This window comes from Limulus polyphemus, unplaced genomic scaffold (assembly GCF_000517525.1).
Source record: "Limulus polyphemus unplaced genomic scaffold, Limulus_polyphemus-2.1.2 Scaffold10195, whole genome shotgun sequence".
NCBI lineage: Eukaryota > Metazoa > Arthropoda > Merostomata > Xiphosura > Limulidae > Limulus > Limulus polyphemus.
The window spans coordinates 1-7615 of record NW_013675805.1 but is presented as its reverse complement, the minus strand read 5'-3'; the positions used below and the strand labels follow the sequence as shown (position 1 = coordinate 7615).

At 29.3% G+C, this 7615-nt stretch overlaps 1 long non-coding RNA gene across 2 annotated transcripts in view; it reads left to right on the top strand.

The window, feature by feature from the left end:
* Positions 1 to 6240, top strand: part of LOC111083588 — a 16761-nt gene extending 10521 nt beyond the window's left edge. Inside the window, exon 3 of one of the 2 annotated variants that reach the window (XR_002609120.1) lies at positions 5046 to 6240. This is a non-coding gene — a long non-coding RNA (uncharacterized LOC111083588). Of the gene's footprint in view, positions 1 to 1109; positions 1574 to 5045 lie in introns of those variants that run through there. The other variant, XR_002609121.1, reaches the window with a different exon arrangement.
* Positions 6241 to 7615: the final 1375 nt, after the last annotated feature.

Here is a 7615-nt window from a genome sequence, read left to right as displayed (position 1 = left end):
TGACAGTGGTGTTGCCTTTATCAGCTTTTAGAATTTTAATGTTAGTGTCCTGTTTAAGATTAAACAAAGAACCCAACATAAACAAACGAAAAATCAAGGAATCTATCTTAATTGAACAAAACAACCCTACTCTAAACCAACACCCCGGGGTGCCTAGATACCTCTTCTAAGTTTCACAACAGTTCCGGTCATGTGACTTCTTTGTTCAATATTGTATATATATATCCGTGTCAGTGTAAACTACTTGTACCTGATGATGACAAAACCTTGTCGAAACGTTGTACATTTGCTATTATGTTAAACTTATGTTAAAGTTTTTCTTCATTACCCATTCAAGCCGTCTCCAACCATTATTATGTGTATAGTTAGCAAAACAAGTAGCACCAATATTAAAATCTGGACAAAACTTGTGCTATATACAAATTCTGAGATTGTTCATTACACAATTTTTTTTTTCTTTTTCAAAAAAAGTTGCCATTAAAGCATACTAGCATCGTGTTTAGGGTGTTTGACTTGTAATCTGCGGTCATGAGATTAAAACCTGGCTTCAAACATTCTCACCCTTTCAGCCATGAGGGTATGATATCGTGATAGTCAATCCTACCGTTATGCAGGTTAGGAGTAGCCAAAGAATTGTCACTGGATGCTGCCAGCTGATTGCCTTCCCATTGATTGACAGTTCAAAATCAGGGACAATGGCAGATAGTCTTAGTAGCTTTGCCATAACCAAACAAACATCAGAACATACAGTTTAAATAATTTTTAAAAATTAAATATTTCATAAGAAAATCAAAATCATGCAGACAATTGTATACTTGTGAATAGACATCTTTTTAGCCAAATAGTGGATAATATATAATGTATTGATTTGGTTCTACCCATTTCCTCTATAGGTCAAGTTAATTTAACTAATCAAATGAAGTAGATGTTCATTTTGGTGACAAAATAAGCTCATTTGTCATTTCACACAATTAAAATGTACACAAGAAATCATTTCAAAGGTTATAGAAATTGTTGGCTTTGATAGGAGTTTTTTTTTATTTCTAATAAAAAGTTCACGATTTATTGCTGTATAAATATATTCACAACTAATTTTACAATTATTTCAGATATTGCAGGATTTAGATTGAACTCTTGCTACTAACTTCTTATATAAAGTAATTGAAAGCTAATTCAAGAATCTGGATGGAACCCCTGATGTGTAATGAAAATGGTGCAGAAAAAATAAATGAAAATACTGTTTCAATTGAATGGATAGTTTTATTGTAGATTAGATATCTAGATAATTTACTTATGATGTAGCAGGGTAAGATTAATTTTTAAAGTTATATTAAAATTATTTTGTTACAGTCTGTTATGAAAAATATTATCCTGTCTGTCTTTCCAGAAAGTAGAGTTATCAAAGATTTTGACAGTCTTTGAAATTTAACCATATAGACTCCATCTTCTCTAAAATATTAACGGTACTAAAGAATGTTTAGCTGTTATGTATCTTACCATGAAACTGTAAAATATTACCGGTACTAAAGAATGTTTAGCTGTTATGTATCTTACCATGAAACTGTAAAATCATTGTTGGACTTTCTTGCAACACTTTCAGGTAACATTGTTGGACTTTCTTGCAACACTTTCAGGTATTTTTTATTCACTATTTTGCTAAAATAAACTGCTGTATTTACAGTTTCATGGTAAGATACATAACAGCTAAACATTCTTTAGTACCGGTAATTTACCTGAAAGTGTTGCAAGAAAGTCCAACAATGTGTGTGTAAAAAATAGGTAATTGTCAATTAAACTTTTGGTGTCATTCATAAAGTGTATTTTCTATTTCTGTAGTAAGAAATGACTTACTTCTGTATGTTTTTATTAATTTACAAGTACAGACAAAGGAATCTTTTAAAAGCAATTGTTCATTTGTTAATTTTAAAATGGACAGTTTAATAATGTTTTGATAATGAAAAATTTCTGTCTACCAGATTTTTGAATGATTTTGTAAGACCATTTGCTATGAATGATGTATTGTGGGAAACATTTCCTTAATATGTCATCTCATAAACAAGTGAATAGTAGTTTAGACTTATTTGGATTTTTCTATAAGCGAACATAATTTTTAAGTTTAAATATTATTCAAGGTGTGGGGAAGGTAGTATGAGAAAAACTGGATTAATTCCTGATCTGAGTTTCGTTTTAAAACACTGTGTTGGATGTAGAAGTATAGTTTTTACTCTTTCCTACTTCATTAAAGTGCGTAATGTATTGTTCACATTTGTCTGATATCCGTTTGTGATCAATTCAACAATTAATAATAGCATTACAGTCTTATATTTGGTACCTTTTGTTAGAAATAACAAAAATTGGCTATTTTTGAGTATCTCAACTTTTAAACTGGTACATATTATTGTCCTATGGATCAAGAGTTATTTTTTAAAATTTGTGGACATGTGATATATTTAAAAAGTGAGGTTACTTTCATACATTAGAGTTAATGCTTATATTTTAACAACTGAAGAAAGAAATGTATGATCTTTATTCTAACATAATACAGATGAAGTGTAATCAGACTGTTACTTTGTTTTTCAGAATGTTATTTGGGGAACTGCTTTTTTATGTACAACATTTATCAGCAGGAACCTTATTGTTGTGTATACCATTTAATGTGAATATATGTCAAATGTGTAAGAAAAAATAGTAATAAGATTTAGATGATCGTATAGAAAAAGAATAATGTTCTTATAATAATTAGGCATGGTATCTCAAGGACACTAGACATAATACCTCTCAAGAGTTGTATTAAAGTGCTTGTTTGTTTCTAACTTAATAACTAATGAATGTAACAACAGAGGACATTAAAAGGTAGAACTTGTTTATAAAAAAAAAAGGTACCTTTCAAGCACCTTAGGACAAGACTTTTAGTAGGGTTAGGGGAGACTATAAGATAAAAAGCCATAACAAGCAAACAAATCCTGTTTTATTCCCATTCAGTTGGTCTTATAAACACTTTTAAAATCTAAAAATAAAGTGTGAATTCTTGTGTATTGACACTTAATAGCACATCATAATTATTTCTAAGTGTGAATTCTTGTGTATTGACACTTAATAGTACATCATAATTATTTCTAAGTGTGAATTCTTGTGTATTGACACTTAATAGTACATCATAATTATTTCTAAGTGTGAATTCTTGTTTATTGACACTTAATAGCACATCATAATTATTTCTTTTTTAACTGTAAAGACCTTCAATAAAGTGTGAATTCTTGTGTATTGACACTTACTAGCACATCATAATTATTTCTAAGTGTGAATTCTTGTGTATTGACACTTAATAGCACATCATAATTATATCTCAGTGTGAATTCTTGTGTATTGACACTTAATAGCACATCATAATTATTTCTAAGTGTGAATTCTTGTGTATTGACACTTAATAGCACATCATAATTATTTCTAAGTGTGAATTCTTGTGTATTGACACTTAATAGCACATCATAATTATTTCTCAGTGTGAATTCTTGTGTATTGACACTTAATAGCACATCATAATTATTTGTAAGTGTGAATTCGTGTGTATTGACACTTAATAGCACATCATAATTATTTCTTTTTTTAACCTTCAAATCTTTGTATGCTATTTATTTTAAGACTTATTTTTCCATAATAATAATGTGTAGCAATTAAGATGTCTTTATGGACAGTTTTTATGACTAAGAATTAGGGAAGGTTTGGGGCACAGGAGCAGAAAGGCAAGGGTTTGAGTCCATCCAAACCCTCTCCCCCATGCACATCACTGAATATTATGACTTAAGTAACAAAGGATTGATAATTGGGTTCATATTAACAGAATTTTCTTAGTTTGTGACTTAAAATAACAGAAAGGGTACATTCAATTTGCAAGTACCTATTTTGAAAACAAAAAAAGTGACACAACACAAATATATATGTACGGCAAATTTTCTTTGAACATGTGTTTATACGTTGTTAACCAAAAAGCTGTCAGAACAATAACATTGAGTTGATGACTGTGGTTGAGATTTTTCTGTACCCAAGTCTAGTGATTATTATTATGATGAACATTAGTAATGCAAAATGTGGTGCTGTAGGTCTGTATAGTGATCTTCATTATCTTTCTTCCAATCATTATTTTTACATTTGATTGCTGTTGTATGGTGAACAATTGAAACAGAGATTCACTTAAGCAGATACATTTTTATGGCAGATGTTTTGATGTATCAACGGGATCTCATTTAGTACAATTGAATATTAAATACTGTAATATCAGATTAAGCAGATATATTTTTATGGCAGATGCTTTGATGTATCAACGGGATCTCATTTAGTACAATTGAATATTAAATACTGTAATATCAGATTAAGCAGATACAATTTTACGGCAGATGCTTTGATGTATCAACGGTATCTCGTTTAGTACAATTGAATATTAAATACTGTAATATCAGAGTACAATTGAATATTAAATACTGTTATATCAGAAGAAGAAGAAGAAAATCTATGTTACATTATCATTTTTTCATTACATGCCATGAAGATTCTTCAAGTTCCTTGTGCTTAGTTGTTTTTTTTTCTAATTACCTGTATTTGTTGGTTTTGTTTCTAGCTGAAAAAATCATGTTATTCATGTTCATAAAGTATTTTTGCTTTGGAAAACATGAAAGCTCATCTTGGTAAGCTGTATTCTTTTTCAGGCATGGATGATTATTGATCACTGCTGTTTCTGTGTACTCTTTCTGCTATCTTTGCGGAAGCTTATGAAAATTTTTGTGTCTAGTTCATTGTTTCCATTTATTTGCTATGGATAGATACAAAGTCCTTTCTGTAAAGGCTATGTTGTATGCCTTTTAACATTAGTTATGTCATGCATCTTTGAAGAAATAATGTTTAATTTTATATACAATATCTACTATTGATGTTTTTTTGAGCAGCAGTGATGACTAGAATCAGTTTATTTCATGATAATATGTTAATTTATATATTTAATACTTTGAACTAAAGTACAAGTTTTGACTTTTTTTTTTTTTCGTTTACAGATATATATGATTTTGTTGGAATTGCTTGTTCAAGAGATTATAGCAATCGAACCTGGACTCCTCATCAAATGATTCTTGCCATTCATGCTGTTGTAGACAAAGGCATGTCATATCGAGAAGCCTCTGCTAACTTTGGTGTTACAAGAACACGGTTATGTGATCTGGTTAGAGCATTTCGCAAAAAAGCTGAAGAAAAAATTTGGACGGAGTTTCTTCTCTAGTACATTGTTGTGCATCTGAGTAGGAGGAAAGTTAATCATCATAGTATCCAAAAAATGATAATGTCTGTTAATTATAAATTATTGCTACAGATAATTTTTCAGTGTTATTTATTAATTTTCCTGAAATACAAGGGCAAAAATTACAGTAATTTTTTTGTGTTTGTGTTTTGAATATGCATATTGAGTAATTGTACTTTGTTATGTTTTAATGTGTTGTGAATATTGAAATTAAATTTACAGTAAATAAATATAAGGAACCTTAAATTTTCTGGTAAAGTTCAAGCAAGTCTTAAAATTTAAAGAAAATAATTTGAAAGTTTGTTCTGATAACAAAACATTTGAATAAAGTCTCTGAAGAGAAGTGTAAAACATTTGTTGTGTATTTGAATTCACTGCAACTGCCCATGAAATAGAAACACAAGTGCTTGTTATATAGAGATCATTGTCAGTATTAGTTTCTATTTTTAATTTCTATCTTGTTCACCTTCATTTGATTGTTGCAGAGACTAACAAAGATAATACTTTTGAGTATTATGAGTTTCACTAATAAATAAAAATGGGCATTTAAGTACAGGGGCATGGTAGACATGAATACACCTTCTGCATTTCTAATCAGTATTGTTTTTAAAATGTTTTGATTCCTTTTATTTTCTAAACTTTCAGAGTAGCCTGTTTTTTTTTCAGTGAGGATAAGTATGATAATAATGATAATGTTAACTATATTTACAACATAACTTAGAGAATGATGGGAAATATACTGCTTGTTAAGTTATTGAACAGGGCATTTGTACTGAATTATAAGAGATTTTCAGTTATTGTGCAGAATAAGAAAAATGATATGACTGTGATAATCACTCTTTAAAGGTGTTATTATCGATCCCACTGTTCATTGGAAAACAAGTAGCTCAAAGAGTTGGAAGTGGGTGATGTTGTCTAACTGCTTTCTCTCTAGTCTACCACTTCAGAATTAGAGATGACTAGTGCAGATAGCCCTCAAGTATCTTTACACAAAATTCAACAAATAAATAGGAAAAGCACTATAAAACCGAGTTTCAAGTATTTTAACACTTATATGTGTCTTCTCTTGCTGCAGAACATATAACAGTTTTTCATAGTTGTAAAAACATTTCAGAGGCCTACCAAGTATATGTAATAGAAAGAATTTATGTTCATAATTCTGGTAAACAATAGAAAGAACATTACAAATGATTAGATTAGGAATTTAATAAGCATTGGAATGAGTTATATAAAATATTAACACAGAGATCTATAAAATAGAAAAGAGAACAATGAAACTGATTAACAGGGATCTAGCATGCAACAGAGGGAATGATTTGATATTCTAGTTGAAATATTTAGTTAGTAGATTCTCACAGTGATTAGTTAGATGTGTGATGAACAGGAGAAAGATCTGTACAAGAGATTCATTTTTTTTACATAGTGGTCAGAAGATCAAATAACAAGGCAGGTGGATTTTTTGTAAAACTAAAAAATATGTTAAAAACAGTGTAATTCATAGCCTTAAAAAACAGTAAAGTAAGCCGTAAACAGCTTATGTAGAGCTATTTTGTATTGAAGCAAGGAATTCATACAATGTTGTCAATTGAGTCAACTAAATTTTTTCATTCTTTTGAAAAACATTATCTTATTTGTACTTTATGATATTTATATGGTGATTTGTAAGAAAACTGTACAGTACAATATTTTTATGTACCTTTCAAACTGTATTTATAGAGGTGGATGTGAAATATTTAGTAGTTGTTGTGTGCATAAAGATAAATCTTTTTACTGTAATATTGAAATCTGTACAAAGACATTTCTAATCATGCTAGTTTTAAAGTCTTTGTAGTATATAAATATTCTTATTGGTCATTTCTTTAACTAAAAGGATTAACTGCATAGGTGAATTTAATTGGTTTATTTCAAACTTGATAATCTATATAATCTATACAATATAATCTATATAAGAATAATTCTTATAGCGAGAACTCTACAAAGCAATTTAAGATTCCATTACACTGCTATGAAAAATTCAAAGAAATCGAAATGAACAATTTGTATTAATAACTTACATTCAGGTCTTTCATTTAACTGACCAAAGGTCACACTTGCAAGTATCTGGTTGTTAAAATGGATTTCAGTGACTTGTAAAGGACATTTGTTTGTTTTAACAGAGTGTATTGTTAAAATGGATTTCAGTGACTTGTAAAGGACATTTGTTTGTTTTAACAGAGTGTATTGTTAAAATGGATTTCAGTGACTTGTAAAGGACATTTGTTTGTTTTAACAGAGTGTATTGTTAAAATGGATTTCAGTGACTTGTAAAGGACATTTGTTTGTTTTAACAGA